Below are 17,551 nucleotides of genomic sequence, written 5' to 3'. Positions count from 1 at the left end.
GTCTACTCCACTGAAGCTCGTGCTTTGCACTTAGATGCCTGATCATGCAGGTTGTGCTCAGGTTGAGAAGGTTTATGCCTCGCTTCAGGCTCTGATTGCACAGGGTGCAAACCACTCGTGTCCTGTCATAAGCACATTTTCTGAAGAACTTCCACGCTAGAGAACTCCTTTGAGCTGGCTTTGGTGCGCTCGGTCCCTTGCTCGGGCAGTAGCAGGCGTAGTGTCTAGGGCACGGCCGCTCCGCTTATGCACCCTGCTCCCTCTTCTGCTGTGCTGGTGGCTCTTTGCGACCACCACCTCTTCCTCCAAACTACTCAGGTCACCTGCATGACCTTCATTCCATGTGGGGTCGAGGACCTCATCGTCCTCCACATCATTTTCCACCCAGTCTTCACCCCTGCCCTCCTTGTCGGTCTCCACAATTCTGAGTGCCGCAGCAGTTGGCACCTGCGTTTCGTCATCATTGGAGACGTGCTGCGATGGTCCTTCCATGTACTCATCTTGAGAAATAAGTGGTTGGGCATCGCTGCACTCAATCTCTTCCACTTCTGGGGCAGGGCTAGGTGGATGGCCCTGGGAAACCCTGCTGATAGAGTCATCAAAAAGAAGAAGAGACTGCTGCATGACCTGGGGCTCAGACTGCTTGCCTGATTTGCAAGGGGGTGAGGTGAAAGACGGTTGGACATCGGCTGCAGGTGCCAACTCTGACCTTTCTGCAGTAGACTTGGTGGGAGACAATGTGAAGGAACTGGAGGCACTGTCAGCAGCAAACCAATCTACTATCGCCTCTACTTGTTCTGGCCTCATAACTTCTAGAGGCGCATGATGCCCTACCAAATACTGCTGCAGGTTCTGTCGCCTACTCACACTTGAGGAAGGTGTTTCACTTGTGCATGTAGCTGGCACAGATCGACCACGTCCTCTCCTTGCAACAGGAGCTCTACCAGCAGCACCACGACCCAGGCCACGGCCCCTATTTGACGGTCTCCTCATATTTCTGTAATTTTATGATCTTGCCCTAGAAAGGTGTTTATTGAATAGCAGAACAAAACAACAACAGTATCGCACGGGTGTATCTCACAGTCAAATGTGCAAACTATGCCACAATTTAATTTTTTTTACCCCAAAAGGGTGTTTATTAAATAGCGGAATAGAAAAACAGTATACAAATACAACGGGTGTATCTCACAGTCAAATATGCAAAGTATGCCGCAATTTTATTTTTTTCACCCCAAAAGGGTGTATATTGAATAGCGGAATAGAAAAAAGGATATAAAACGGTGTATCTCACACGTACAAACACAGACTAGGCCCCGATTACAATTTTTTGTACCCTAAAGGGAGGATGAGGATGAGGAAGAGGAGTAGGAGGAGTTCGGAACAGGAGGCAAACTGAAGCGCCCTGCAATCCTTGGCGGTGGAAGGAGATGCGCCAAACAAATTAAAAAGAGGTGTATCTCACACGTACTGATACAGACTATGCCGTAATTTAATTTTTTACACTCCAAAAGGGTGTATATTGAATAGCGGAATAGAAAAAAATTTATAAAACGGTGTATCTCAACGTACCGATACAGACTATGCCGTAATTTAATTTTTTACACTCCAAAAGGGTGTATATTGAATAGCTGAATAGAAAGAATTGTATAAAACGGTGTATCTCACATGTACAAACACAGACTAGGCCCCGACTACAATTTTTTGTACCCTAGAGGGAGGATGAGGATGAGGAAGAGGAGTAGGAGGAGTTCGGAACAGGAGGCAAACTGAAGCGCCCTGCAATCCTCGGCGGTGGAAGGAGATGCGCCAAACAAATTTAAAAAGGTGTATCTCACACGTACCGATACAGACTATGCCGTAATTTAATTTTTTTACACTCCAAAAGGGTGTATATTGAATAGCGGAATAGAAAAAATGTTATAAAACGGTGTATCTCACACGTACAAACACAGACTAGGCCCGATTACAATTTTTTGTACCCTAAAGGGAGGATGAGGATGAGGAAGAGGAGTAGGAGGAGTTCAGAACAGGAGGCAAACTGAAGCACCCTGCAATCCTCGGCGGTGGAAGATGCGCCCCAAAAATTGGAAAGGTGTATCTCACACGTACCGATACAGACTATGCCGCAATTTAATTATTTTTACCCCAAAGGGTGAAGATTGAATAGCGGAATAGAAAATATGATATCAAAAGGTGTATCTATCTCACACGTACAGACCCAGACTAGGCCCCAATTACTATTTTTTGTACCCTAAAGGCAGGATGAGGAGTAGGAGGAGATCGGAACAGGCAGGAGGCAAACAGAAGCACCCTGCCATCCTCGGCGGGGGAAGATGCGCCCCAAAAATTTGGAAGGTGTATCTCACACGTACCGATACAGACTATGCCGCAATTTAATTAATTTTACCCCAAAGGGTGTAGATTGAATAGCGGAATAGAAAATATGATATCAAAAGGTGTATCTATCTCACACGTACAGACCCAGACTAGGCCCCGATTACTATTTTTTGTACCCTAACGGCAGGATGAGGAGTAGGAGGGGTTCGGAACAGGCAGGAGGCAAACTGAAGCACCCTGCAATCCTCGACGGTGGAAGATGCGCCGCAAAAATTGGAAAGGTGTATCTCATACGTACCGATACAGACTATGCCGCAATTTAATTCTTTTTACCCCAAGGGTGTAGATTGAATAGCGGAATAGAAAATATGATATCAAAAGGTGTATCTATCTCACACGTACAGACCCAGACTAGGCCCCGATTACTATTTTTTGTACCCTAAAGGCAGGATGAAGAGTAGGAGGAGTTCGGAACAGGAGGCAAACTGAAGCACCCTGCAATCCTCGGCGGTGGAAGATGCGCCCCAAAAATTGGAAAGGTGTATCTCACACGTACCGATACAGACTATGCCGCAATTTAATTCTATTTACCCCAAGGGTGTAGATTGAATAGTGGAATAGAAAATATGATATCAAAAGGTGTATCTATCTCAGACGTACAGACCCAGACTAGGCCCCGATTACTATTTTTTGTACCCTAAAGGCAGGATGAGGTGTAGGAGGAGTTCGGAACAGGCAGGATGCAAACTGAAGCACCCTGCAATCCTCGGCGGTGTAAGATGCGCCCAAAAAATTGGAAAGGTGTATCTCACATGTACCGATACAGACTATGCCGCAATTTAATACTTTTTACCCCAAAGGGTGTAGATTGAATAGCGGAATAGAAAATATGATATCAAAAGGTGTATCTATCTCACACGTACAGACCCAGACTGGGCCCCGATCACTATTTTTTGTACCCTAAAGGCAGGATGAGGAGTAGGAGGAGTTCGGAAAAGGAGGCAAACTAAAGCACCCTGCATTCCTCGGCGGTGGAAGATGCGCCCCAAAAATCGGAAAGGTGTATCTCACACGTACCGATACAGACTATGCCGCAATTTAATTATTTTTACCCCAAAGGGTGTAGATTGAATAGCGGAATAGAAAATATGATATCAAAAGGTGTATCTATCTCACACGTACAGACCCAGACTAGGCCCCGATTACTATTTTTTGTACCCTAAAGGCAGGATGAGGAGTAGGAGGAGTTCGGAACAGTCAGGAGGCAAACTGAAGCACCCTGCAATCCTCGGCGGTGTAAGATGCGCTCAAAAATTTGGAAGGTGTATCTCACACGTACCGATACAGACTATGCCGCAATTTAATTCTTTTTACCCCAAAGGGTGTAGATTGAATAGCGGAATAGAAAATATATGATATAAAATTGGTGATTTTTGAATAGCACATGTGAACACAGCAGTGTCTTATGTTTTATGTCACGGTCAGCTCTGCAGCAGGTTATGAAGGGAAAAAAAAAAGAAAATTCCCCTTTAAGTTTGTAATGTTTAAATAGATTAGTACAGACTATGCCACAATTTAATTTTTTTTAACCTAAAAGGGTGTATATTGAATAGTGGAATAGAAAAAAGTGTATAAAATTGAAAATCACTCAATAGCACTTGTGAACACAGCAGTGTCTTATGTCACAGTCAGTTCAGAGTCAGCACTGCAGCAAACAGGCTATGAAGGGGGGAAAAAAAAAATTCCTTTTAACTTGTAGTAAAATATAGCTGATGAACGCTGCACACAACTGACTGATAAAAATAGATTTTTTTTCTCCCTCCTCATCCTCCTCCTCAGTGGGCTCAAGTGAGGGCAAAAAATCGTTCACTGCACCACCCCCCACACAGCAAAATCGATATAGACTGTCCCTGCCTAATCTCCAGCCTGGCCCTAAAATGCTCAAAAAGATCGTTCACTGCACCACCCCCCACACAGCAAAATCGATGTAGACTGACCCTGCCTAATCTCCAGCCTGGCCCTAAAATGCTCTAATAACTTTCCTTGCCTGCACTCCGACCTTTCCCTGCATTCTTTTCGGACACAATTTTTCACAGAATCACTGTCTGTCCCTAATCAGCAGCCAGCACGTATGATGTGTGCTCTGTTCCTAAACTACAGCAGAATGACGCAGCGCGCTGAGGCTCTCGAACTTATAAAGACATGGTCACATGCTTCAGATGGCCAATCACAGCTACTAATACATTAGTAAAAAAAGCGCGCCATTACATACAAAATAGGAAATAAAATGACCGAACACGGATTTTAAACCCGAACATACAGTAAAGTTTTCGGGTCCGTGTTCGGGTAACAAAAATCCAATTATTCGGTACGAACACGAATAATACAGTCCGTGTTCGCTCAACACTAGTTCTGGCTTAGAATGTACAGAAGCCATCAGATCATCTTGACAGCCAGAGAATTATCATTTTCGCAAGAAAAGGTTGGCTATAGCAACCACCAGAATTCCTCCATACAGGCTTTAAAGCTTTTCTCTAATTAAGTCTTGTATGTTTATCTTCATCACATCTGAATCCTCTACAAAACTAAGCCTACAAACTACTGTGCATCAGACAAAAAGCTCCTTACAGGTAATGCTTGCAGCAAATGAATAAATTCAACCTTTGGCACTGGCAGCTTCTTAAACATAAGATCAACAGCTTCAGATATAAATAGTATTACCCACAGACAGGGGAAACACAGACTGAGGACAGAATATTGCAAAGGCAAAATTCATATTAGTCAGCTGGCATGATGTATATTCAGTAATCCATATCTGATAACAGCTAACGACTTGTAATCTTTTAAGATTCCCTGCTCTCTTTTGTCTGTGAGCCAAAAATATATTTTATGTAATAAAATACTATTTGACTAAAAAAAAAAAAAAAACTATGATTAACGCATTAAAAACCATTAAGTGTATAATTATGAGGATTGTTTTACATTAAGACACCATTTTTTTAAACTCAGAAATAATACCTCCTGAAACTTTAATTATCGAAAAAAGGAAAAAAAAAGAAAAAGACATGTTATCTTCTCTGACAAAGATTAAAATCAATTTAATTGCTTCTCGGTTTCTTGACGTGATTCTTGCTGTGAGTCAAACAACCAAAAAGGAGAATTAATACTGCAGCTGTTAATCAAGTGACATGCAAACATGAAGCCCAATTGATGAAAATTGGAGGGGGGGGGGGTACATTGAATGCCTTTATTTGTGTATGTGTTGGTTTTGGATGTGTGTGCATTCAAATATAACTGTGCTTAATTTTGGCAGTCTGAGGAATGGTAAGTTGGAGTATAGCCTGGAGAAACAAGACTTTTCATTGTCAAGTATCTAGTAAAATTCTCTTGTCAAATCGGAGACTCGTTCCAAATTAAATCTGCCCTAAGGTGCCTGATTCTGCAATCTATGGTGTGAAATTATGAAGCAGAACAAAAAAAAAGAAAAAACACCACCCAGGCAAGATTGATGTTTTCCCTGTGCACTCGGCATAACAATATATTTCTTCAGCGCAGACACCAGCAGCATCTAGAGGTCAAAATTCAACTAGATCACTAAAATTAGAAATTGTATTAAAGAAGAAGAGCCAGCTAGAATAAATCATACCTACTTTATCAGATAATAGGGGAGATGCATGTTGCATTCACCATGTACGTTCACCTTCTTTATCACTGTTTGTTTTTAAGAAAAAAAAAAAAAAAAAGAGGGATTGTGAGCCAATGGCAACCCTCAGGATTTATGGGGACACAGAAAGAAATTTCTCCATTGACTTATTGATTAGTCACTGATGTAGTCAGGGTGTTTTTTTCTAGGTGTCAGAAGCAATAATTTAGGACTAGCTCTTGCTTTGTCTGGTATATGGGGCTTGTCTCATTATGTGATAAATGAGCTCGAGTTTTTCTTTGGGTAAAGAATTATTGGCTACACATCACATTTTTAGTATAAACAAAATAATTGAATCAGAATTTTAGTAATATGCCATATTGTTTGTATTATTAGGAATGCATTGTCTATCAGGAGTAGTTTGCCCTCATTTTATTATAAAATGCACTAATCTGGTATCTGATAAAAAAAAAAAAGGGATACTGGCTGGCTACAAAAAAGCCGGCCAGCTGGCTACATTTATCTACTTTTGGTCACCGGCAATTGCTCTTCCAATACAACTATATATTATGTCCGGGCACCAAGTTCCACTGTTACATTCCCTATTGTTTTATATTTTACGTTGAATCAGTGTCGTTTTCAAAGCTTTAACACATTTCCATGTTTTATTGACTGTTGCAAAGGTCTGGTTCCCATATATATTTTTTAAAAATATTACCAATTTTCAAAGATTTTTAAATCAACATTTTTAAATATACTTGATGGGGGCTGCCATCTGAGCCTCTTTTTAAAGAAATATGCTTCATTTACTTTTTACACTACTTTGGACTTTAAAATGACTGAGGTAGGGTCTCAATTTTCTAGAAGTTACTATTGGAACCTGAACTGTAGAGAGGGATTTTATCCTTAAAGCGGAGTTCCACCCTGGGAAAGTTTTTTTTAATAAAAATACCCCCGGGACAGTCAGGGCTAGTGCATTCCACAATGGATAGCCTCTGATCTGTCCCAGGTTGCACTTACCTTTTAGAAGAAATACTTACCTTGAAAATGTATTGTCCAGCGCTGCCATCTCAGGTGTGGGCAGCTTGAAGCCAACGCGATCCTCTTCTGTGTCCTCTTCCGTCTTCTTCGGTCCCACGATGCACTGCACTGGCCCCGCCGTCACTTCCGGTGCCGCAGCATCATCCCTGCACAGCTTCTGGGCATGCCCAGAAGCTGTTTAGCAAGGTATGACGGCACCTGCACCGGAACTGACGTCGGGGGCGGTGCAGGCGCATTGATTCCTGGGAGCGATGACGTTCAGCTCCCAGGAATCATTGCAAGCCAGGAAGTGAGGAATCGCCGTGGCTGCCGAGGGGAGGAAGAGGAAGTAAGGTAAGTATATTTTCTTCTAAACATGGTAAGTAAAAAAAAAAAAAAAATTGCGATTATCCATTTGTTTTTCAGGTGACCCGGAGCAAGAAGATGGAGGTAAGTATAATTTTAGGGTGGAACTCCGCTTTAAGTTTCTTTTAGAAGGTCTTCAGGAAATTGTCCCTCCTGGGTTGTGGCATACGGGTTTGGGGGGGGTTTAGATGTCTCTATAAATGAGCTGAGCTTGAAATAGCTGTGGTTAGTTCTAGCATAACTCATAGTGGGGTTAATTTACTAAAACATTGGGATTCCGCTGCAAGACGATTCCAGGCATTTATAAAAGAGCACACCCACAAAAATACGGCCTTCCTAGATTTTTCTAAAAGGGCTGCAGTTGAGAAAAGACACACATAGCAGTGCCTAGTAGACCATGGTGCAGACAACATAAAAATCATTATCCAGAGACAATAGAATGAAATGTTCACCCTAATAGGAATTGTTAGCTACCAGAAATGCATGCAGAACATGTGTGAAATATATGTTCTAAGACAAAACTCAAAATCCAAGCAGACACAAACAGCACATATCCAGAATGGACATCCATTGTTACTACCTTGCATATGTAGCAGCTGCTGCCATCATTTTGCTTGCACCTTGCCAGCACTATTGTTTTTTTTTTTTAGTAAATGCCTGAGGTCTTAGGCCTGCACGAGGTGTGCAGCGCATAATCAAGGCAGCGGAACATACAATTGAGGTCCAAAGGTCTGTGGAAGTGTGGATGAAGAGATCCCAGATCTAGCATTACCTGTTTTCATGAAAACACTTATTTATACCTAATTAGGATTTTTTGTGTGTTTTTTTGGTTTTGGTCTTTCTATTTATTATTGTTTCTCTGTGTATAGCCCTTTTTTTCTATGACCCGTACACAGTTGTACAAAATTAATATCCATAAATATGAAGGCTTGAACTGTTCTGTAAAAAGGTCTGGAAAAGCATACTATACATTTATTATGGATTTTGTGCATTGCACAGGCCCAGAGATTTAAATGTTTTCTCCCATCGGGGGGTATAGGGAGCCATCCAGGCCGGGAGAACACAATAATTTTTGATAGTGGCTATAGCCGCTGGCAAAAAATGCATGCTAGAAATCCAGCATGGTTGTACCCACGTCAAACAATTAATCAACTTGAGTACAATCAGGCTGCCCATAGGTGGTTCCAATTCGGTCCCTGCTGAACTGGACGAGATTCAAACATCTATGGCCAGCTTTAGACTTCTGTACTGAGATTACCTGCAGATAACGTGCATAGCCAGAGAAGAGGATATATTCTCCACAGATTCATATAGCCATTTGCAAGCACAATGCGCATGCTCAGACACTTTGAGGATGATTATCAAAAACAGTAATATGTAGGGCTTTCCTTTGCTGCGCATGTGTAGGTTTTCATATGGTAACAATACTACCCATGTTATATAAATGACTGAAGTAGTTTGTGTTGCTTTGCCTGAGAATAGGCCCATTTGATTGCTGATACTTCTTTACATTTATTGTGATATACCCTGCATAATTATCAACACCTCACTAAATCTTTTATGTTTAGACCAATTCCTCTGTATTTTGTCAATCAAAAGTGTTTTTTTTTTTGGTAATATGTCTACCGCGTATACATGATCAGATAATCGGACGACTTATCAGTCGCATTTTGTTGTATGAGTCTCCGTTTTCCACAAACTGCTACTTCTAGCGTGACTTCGTAGTGAAAGTAAACTGCGGCTTTCAGTGTGACTTGTCCCTCATTATAGAGGGAAGTCGCACTGAAGTCGGCTCAAAAGTAGTGCACGAACGACTTTTGAAGTCGCCGCAACTGAAGTCGCGGCAGTGAAAACGGGCCCGATTGAAACGAATGACACCCCTGTGTCTGCCATGCCTTTTGGTTATTTCTGTCCGCTGAGTGCATATTATACCGTGCATGGATATACATTTCTGTATTAAAAACCTTTTTTTTTTTATTGGTCTTATGTAATATTCTCATTTTCTGAGATACTGAATTTTGGGTTTTCACTAGCTGTAAGCCATGATCATCAAAATTAAAGAAAGAAGTGCTTGAAATATATCACTCTGTGTGTAACATATCTATATAAAATATATAAATTTCACTTTTTAAATTGAATTACTGAAATAAGTTAACTTTTTGATGATATTCTTTTTTTTTTTAGATACACCTCTATGTATATATATATATATATATATATATACATATATATGTATACACACATAGAAATGCATCTAAAAAAAAAAAAGAATATCATCAAAAAGTGAACTTATATATATATATATATATATATATATATATATATATATATATGTATATATATATATATGTATATATAGTATATACAGATATTGATTTTTTTTTCTGTAGTTAAAAATACAACTACATACATCTAAATACATCTACCGTATGTAGCACCCTCCTAGTCAGGTGCTAGGTTAAAGCATTGGGTTGCTTTCCTGCTTATTAGGGAGAAGGATTTCTAGTTAGGCCTGTTGCATGTGTCCATGTGTGATTCACTTGGTCTGAGGGAGTGTCCCCACTGTATCCAATAGGGGAGCCTGTTGGACAGTGGAGGAAACCTAGCTAGTGACACACAGGCTTTTGTGGAAGTCGCAGTGGGCGGGCACAACAGTGGTGCATCCTGGGATTGACCATAAAGGCCAAGGACACATGTGACAGGGTGTCTTTTGGCGGGAAGTACAAGAAGGGGGGCAGGGCTGTGTCTCCTTCTGCAGCTGGGAAAGGTGGTCACAGGCAGTCGGCCTGGTGAACCTGAAGGTGTTGCTGAATGCAGAAGTCCAGTGGATGCTCACAAGAGGAGTTTGGAGGCAACGGTGACTCTGGAAAAACAGTGTCCGTGAGTACAGAGGAACTTGCCCAGAGGTCTGCCAGGAAGGGGACCACTCCGGAAGCTAGGGTCAGCGGACAGGTGTCAGCACACCACCATTGAGAGTAAAGGGGGTGCCAGTTTCAGAACCCTGAAGAGAGTAACTAAAACAGGAGCTTTTCTAAACATCTTCACCTTAGTGGCAGGGTGAAGCAGCGGCCTTGCTGCACACACTACAGCTAGTTGTCCTGAAGATTGTGCATAGTTCATAGTTGGAGTATCCCACTCATCCCTTCTCCTATCCCAGTTCCAAATAAAATACACAAAAACCAAATCCCAGGACTGTTTACTGACTGAGCCAAGGACTTTAAGTGTTAAGAATTTGTCAGTTGTTGCTAAGGGTAACCCAGGGGAATCTGCTTCAAGAAGCTCCCAAGGGAGTAGTGCTACACTTACTGTATATACAGTACTACATACCCCTTGAAATTTTCCACATTTTGTCATGTTATAGCCAAAAATGTAAATTTATTTTATTGGGATTTTATGCAATAGACCAACAAAAAGTGGCACATAATCGTGTTTGTGAAGTGGAATAAAAAAGATAAATGATTTTCAAAATGTTTTACAAATAAATATCTGAAAAGTGAACAGTGCTCCATGAGATGTTCAAAGCTTTGGATATCCTTTATAATCTAACACTGCTTTAAACATCTCCACAACTTTATCCCTGACCTGTCTGGTGTGTTCCTTGACCTTCATGAAGCTGTTTGTTCACTAAGGTTCTCTAATAAACCTCTGAGGGCTTCACAAAACAGCTGTATTTATACTGAGATTAAATTGCACACAGATGGACTCTATTTACTAATTAGATGAATTCTGAAGGCAATTGGTTCTACTAGAGTAAAGGGGGCTAAATACAAATGCACGCAACACTTTTCAGATTTTTATTTGTAAAAAATTTTGAAAAATATTTATAATTTTCCTTACCTTTACAATTATGTGCCACTTTGGGTTGTTTAATCACATAAAATTCCAATAAAATACATTGATGTTCGTGGTCGTAACTAACATGACAAAATGTGGCACTTTTTCAAGGCACTGTACATACTGTATATACATTATATATTGATATTTTCCTGCTTGTATTTATGTGTATATATATATATATATATATATATATATATATATATATATATATATATATATATTACTGGGTAAAAGTCTTGATGTGAAAGCAGATGTGAAAAAATGCTGTAAATTAAGAATGGTTTCAGAATTAGACGCGTTAATAGTTTATTTTTATCAATTGAAAAGTAAATAAACAGAAGAGAAATCCAAATCAAATCAATACCTGGCGTGACCACCCTTTGCTTTCCAGACAGAATAAATTCTTCTGGGTACACAATTTTTGAAGGAACACGGCAGGTTGGTTGTTTCAAATATCTTGGAGAACTAAACACAGATCTACTGCGGATGTAGGCAGCCTAAAATCCTTCTTACTCTTCATGTAATCCCGGACAGAGTCAATGATGTTGATGGGCCAAACCATTCACTACCAGGACTCCTTGTTCTTTTTTACGCTTAAGATAGTTCTCAGTTACGTTGGCTGTATGTTTGGGGTTGTTGTTCTGCTGCAGAATACTACATTTAGGGCCAATCTCACGCCTCCCTGAGGGCAAGGCATGATATCTAAGTATCTGCCAGTATTTCTCAGCATTAAGGATACCATTGATCCTGACTAAATCTCCAACTCTATTTGCAAAACTCCAAACTTGCAAGGAACCTCCACCATGCTTTACTGTTTCCTGCAGACATTCATTATTGTACCCTTCTCCAACCCTTCGGCAAACAAACAAACTGCCTCCTGCTACAGAAAAATATTTGAACTTTTGACTGATTAGTCCAAAGCACCTGCTGACATTTTTCTGCACACCAGTTCCTATGTTTTTGTGCATGATTGAGTCGTTTAGCCTTGTTTCCAATTTGCAGATATGGCTTTTTGGCAGTAATTTTTTTCCATGAAGACCACTTCTGACCAGACTTCTCTGGAAAGTAGATGGGTGTCCCTGGGTCTCACTGGTTTCTGCCAATTCTGTACTGATGGCACTGCTGGACATCTTCCGATGTTGAAGGGAAGTAGGAATGAAGTGTCTTTCATCTGCTGCATTAGGGTTCCTTGGCCAACCACTGTGTCTATGATCCTCAATAAGTGCTAAAGGTGTTAGCTCACCTACTGATTAATATAATCAGCAACAGCTTCCCTGTTCAGCCTGGGTATCTGTCTCTTATGCATGCTGCAGTCAATCAGAGTGGCATCCCCTCCCGTCAGACTTGAGACAATCTAAAAGGATTCTCCCTGTTAACTTTTCTATTTAAACTCAATGCAGCTCCCAGCTCCGTGTCCGAACAATGCTTTTGCAAGGTAGCTACCAAGCTCTGGACCTGCCTGCTATCCAGCTTGTTTTCCTCCATTGATTTTTAAGTACCAACCTCTATCTTTGTTTCCTGGTTATCTGATTTTATTATCTGCCCTGACCTTTAGCTTGATTCCAGTATAGAACGAAGAAAAAAATAAATAAAAATAAGCGTAGGGCTATCATGACTAGGGAGAGAGTAATCAGGGAAGGATAGGACTAATTAGGAATTTGTCACTTATCTAAATGGTGTTTAGAGCAGGGAGGAGGGGCTTCAAGAGTGTTTTATCAAAAGAGTGGACAGTTCCCGGGATCCGGTGAAGGCACGTGGGGAAGAAAATTCTATGAAGTTTGTGGGGTAAGCTCTGGTACAAGGCCACCCCCACCATCCACTCCATGGGTGACATAAATACCCTGAGGGAGCAGCTTCAGTCTATGGCTGCTTTCATTTGTACCGACTGGCTGCAGCAGCAGGTGTCCTCCCTGTTTGGTGCCACTGAGCCCCCCAGGAGCACTTTAGCCCCCTCCCTCCTTCCAGAGCTCAGCACCTCACCAGGAGCCCCTGCAGGGACCCTCCAGACCCACCAGAGCAGTGTCCTCTGGCTATCTCTGGTGCTCACTCTGGGAGGAATCCTTATCACAGACAGAGCTCCACAGGCCAGGGACATAGCCCTGTGTTGTCTCCGGTCCCTGCACATTGGAGGAATCCTGAGCATGCGGCTGTCTCTCCTGGAGATCTGCCAGCAGGGGAGGCAGCTCAGCACGGGAGAAGACATGCCGCTGGTTCCAGCCAGTCGGGCAGAGTGGCCGGAGACCCCCCTACCCCGAGGTACATGCCAGTACAGCATTCGGGAGAAGGCCAACAGAGTCAAACCAGAGTCAACAGAGGCGGCTGTGCGGTTAGGTCCTGCAGCGCAATGGCGCGCGAGGAGGGATGAGCGGCCTGGACCTTTTGCGGTTGACGCGGCTGCGCTGGGTCTTATGCATCCGGCTGACCAACAGGAGTCCTCTAGGCCAGAAGGGGAACTGTCGAGCTCTGAAATTGGGGACGCTCCGCAGTGGTCGGCGACGGTGGATTCCAGAGATGCGGCTGAGGGGTCTGGTCCTGGTCAGCCTGGTAAGCCCACATCTAATCCTGTTTTATTTACAGAATGTGTTCTCTGCAGTGTTGGGGGTTAGGACAGGCCAGGGCCCCGGGGCTGGATCAGGTACCCAACCCCACCAGTGGACAGGGCCTCCTCCCCCCCAAGCAGAGGGCCCGGTGCCCACTGGGGCGGGTAATGCCGCAGCCTTACAAGACTTTCTAGTAGGCCTGCGTTCTTTGGTGCAATGTTTGGATGCGGGTTCTGCTTTAAGTACCACGCCGGTGTCAGCTTGGGCTCAGGGTTCTCCGGGGGAGGGTAACGCTGTGGTCCAGGTTCAGGATGTTAGTGTGGTTGTGTCGTGTCCAGAGTCGGTGCCGGAGGTGACATCGGGGGACCTGGCAGCTCAAGTGACTGCGAGGAAGACCTTGTCGGACGTGAGTAAGAGTGGGAACATGATTCACTTGGTCGACATAGCCAAATGTGAGGTATATGTCTGTTTTGAAGGTCCGTTGGGCGCGCATCTTAAACTGGAGGTGCGGGGAAAAATTTGGCGGGGTCAGTATGTAGAGATTTTTACATTGTTGCCCCTGGAGAAGTTTAATCTGGACATGATTAAATTCAAGGACTCCATAGATAACGCTTGATTCCGTGGACGTTTAGTAACTGGTTCCAAGCGTTCACCATTTTTGCTAGTACCATTGGTGAAAAATCCTCGGAGAACTGCTCCCCCCTTTTTTGTTATCTGGATTCCATTAGTGAGGCCCACAGAGTGTATGGGGGCATGGCCTGACTGTGCTATTATGAACAGTTTTGTCAATGCCACTTGAGCTCCACGATGCCAGGCAGTGAGCACAGGGCCCACTAGAGGAGGTTGGGCCCTGAGGCCACCCCCATGAAGTCTGCTTCTGATTATTTGGTCAGAGACATTTACACCAGTAGCCTGCTGTTGGTCATTTTGTAGGGCTCTGGCAGTGCTCATCCTGTTCCTCCTTGCAAAAGGAGCAGATACCAATCCTGCTGATGGATTAAGGAGCTTCTACAGCCCTGTCCAGCTCTCTTACAGTAACTGCCTGTCTTCTGGAATCTCCTCCATGCTTTTGAGGCTATGCTGGGAGACACAGCAAACCTTTTGGCAATGGCACGTATTGACGTGCCATCCTGGAGGAGTTGGACTGCCTGTACAATCGCTATAGGGTCCAGGTATCGCCTCATGCTACCTGTATTGACACTGACCGTAGCCAAAACTAGTGAAAAACAGTCAAAAAAGATGAGTAGGGAAAAAAATGTCAGTGCCTCCACCTGTAAAACCATTTCTGTTTTGGAGGTTGTCTCATTGTTGCCCATCTAGTGCACTTGTTGTTAATTTCATTAACACCAAAGCAGCTAAAACCTATTTCCAACCATCTCTGCTACTTAACTGACCAGATCAATACTCCAGGAGTTTAATTGACTTGATGCTATACTCTGAATAAAAAGTGTTCCTTTAATTTTTTTGGAGCAGTGTATTAAACAGCAGGTAAGACTAATCAAAGCCTATAGCCTTATACAGGAACAACATAAGAACAGAGCACATGTTGTGGAATTACAAGTAACATACCGGCTTGCCTGCTGGTCTGAGGAACCAAAAGTGACAGGTCAACAGCAGCTTTGACTGCTGATCTGTGAAACCTGCATTCTTATCCACATAAATATACAAATACCCTAATATAATACATCACCATTTCTATCTAGATAACCCGTTTCCAGTCCAGATTTTTTTTTTTTTTTTTTTTTAGTGCATTCAAGTTATTTTTATGACTATCAAGCAATGGGTATTTTTACATAGATACAAAACGGCCAATTTATATTTTTAATTTTATTTCTGCAACCCTATAGTTCATCAACTACTTCCAATGTGTATAATTTGAAGTTAACAATGCATGACTTGAAAAGCTATGATTAAATTAATTTACATATTCCAAATACCATTATCATACCATGCTGTTTGATTATATAAGACCTTGTATACCACTAGTAACTAATAATTGGTATATGATATACATAGATAATATTAGAAACAATTTTTATTAAACAGACGGAAAAATAATCTTTTAATTTAATAGACTCATTTATATGTAATTCTTATTAATGTAGAGGTATTAGCTAGCTTTTTATTTTCTTCTCTTCTCCCTTCCTTTTAATTTTTTTTTCTTCTACCCTCTTTATACTTTATACAGCATATACAGAATATATATATATATATATATATATATATATATATATATATATATATATATATATATATATATATATATATACATACAGTATATATATATATATATAAAACAAGGTCATTCAGTGCACTGAAGTAAGATACCATTGGGGTACCAGTTTCTGGGACAAAAGGTATTTATTTAATACATACATTAACAGACATATACCTCAGAGACAACCCAGTGGCCGTTCCCTGAACAATGCTTTTGCAGACTAGCTACCAATCCCTGGACCTGCCTGCTATCCAGCCTCCTTTCCTCTATTGATTCCCAAGTACCAACCTCTGACTTTGTTTCCTGGTTATTTGAGTCAATTATCTGCCCTCACCTTTAGCTTCATTCCTGGCTATGTGAGTCCACTACCTGCCCCGACCCTTGGCTTTGTTCCTAGTTATCCAAGTCTGATATCTGCCTTTACCATTGGCTTGTTCCTGGTTACCCAAGTTGACTGCTAACCTGATCCCTGACCTCTACCCTCTGGACTGTCACTGAAGTGTACTTTTCTTCTTCAGACGTACTTTCTGGTACCTTCTTGTCCCTGGCATTGAGTAGAATTAACATTTGAAGAATTGAAAAAAGCCTTTGTTTTTAGTCTTCTGCTCAGAAGATTGAGTCTTTCAAGTTCTTTTTTCCTTGAAGTCAGTAGATGCATACCTTGATTGGAGATGAACTTATTTGAATTTTTTTGAACAAACGAAATAATAATCTTGTAATGTAATAGACCCATTTATATGTAATCTTTATTAATGTATCAGCTGCTTTATAAAGTATGTATATACGGTGTGTGTGTGTATATATATATATATATATATATATATATATATATATATATATGATTGACAAGGTCAATCAGTGCACAGGAGGAAGATTCCAAACTGTGCTGGGTACCGGCTTCTGGGACAAAGTTATTCATGTAATACATAAATTTTTCGACATAGACCTCAGAGACAACCCAGTGGCACTTCTCCTACACCTGACCCCCATACCGAAATATTGTAAAAAAAACTAACAAAATTGATAACTAATTAAATAAATGCTGCTCATGTTTTTATCACACTTTTCTGAAAACAAACAACTCCCCTTTAAACCTATGGTTCTCTAAAGTCAATGAACTTCATATGATGGAAGACCTGACTGCCTCCTTTAAACAAATGTCAGACGGATTTCACATTACATGGCTTTATTGGCATGAGTTCACCTTTTCATAGGAATAAATAGACTTGCTATATGAAAGCTTAGCTTTTTCTGGAGGCTTGATATACCCCTCTAATCCGGTATTGCGGTCACCTCTTTCTTTATCACCCCACCCCTCACTTAGCAAGAATCTCTGTTCTTCTCTACCTCTGCATTATCCTGAGATCTTCTCTCATCTCTTGTCACCACTTACCATATTTTGTCCCTTGTAAGTCAACTCCTGTCCCATGTCCCATGAAATTGAAAATAAAAAAACTCTGCAACATGGGTTAAGCAGTAATACGTTTTTTTTTTTTCGAGTACAGTACACACAATTTGTTTGAGCCGTTTATTGTACCACCATTTATGTAGTCTGCATAACTTGTTCAAAGATGTTCAAGCTCTGAATAT

This window comes from Pelophylax lessonae (genome assembly GCF_965119305.1).
Source record: "Pelophylax lessonae genome assembly, chromosome: 8".
Lineage (NCBI taxonomy): Eukaryota > Metazoa > Chordata > Amphibia > Anura > Ranidae > Pelophylax > Pelophylax lessonae.
Note: the sequence above shows the minus strand (reverse complement) of the source record.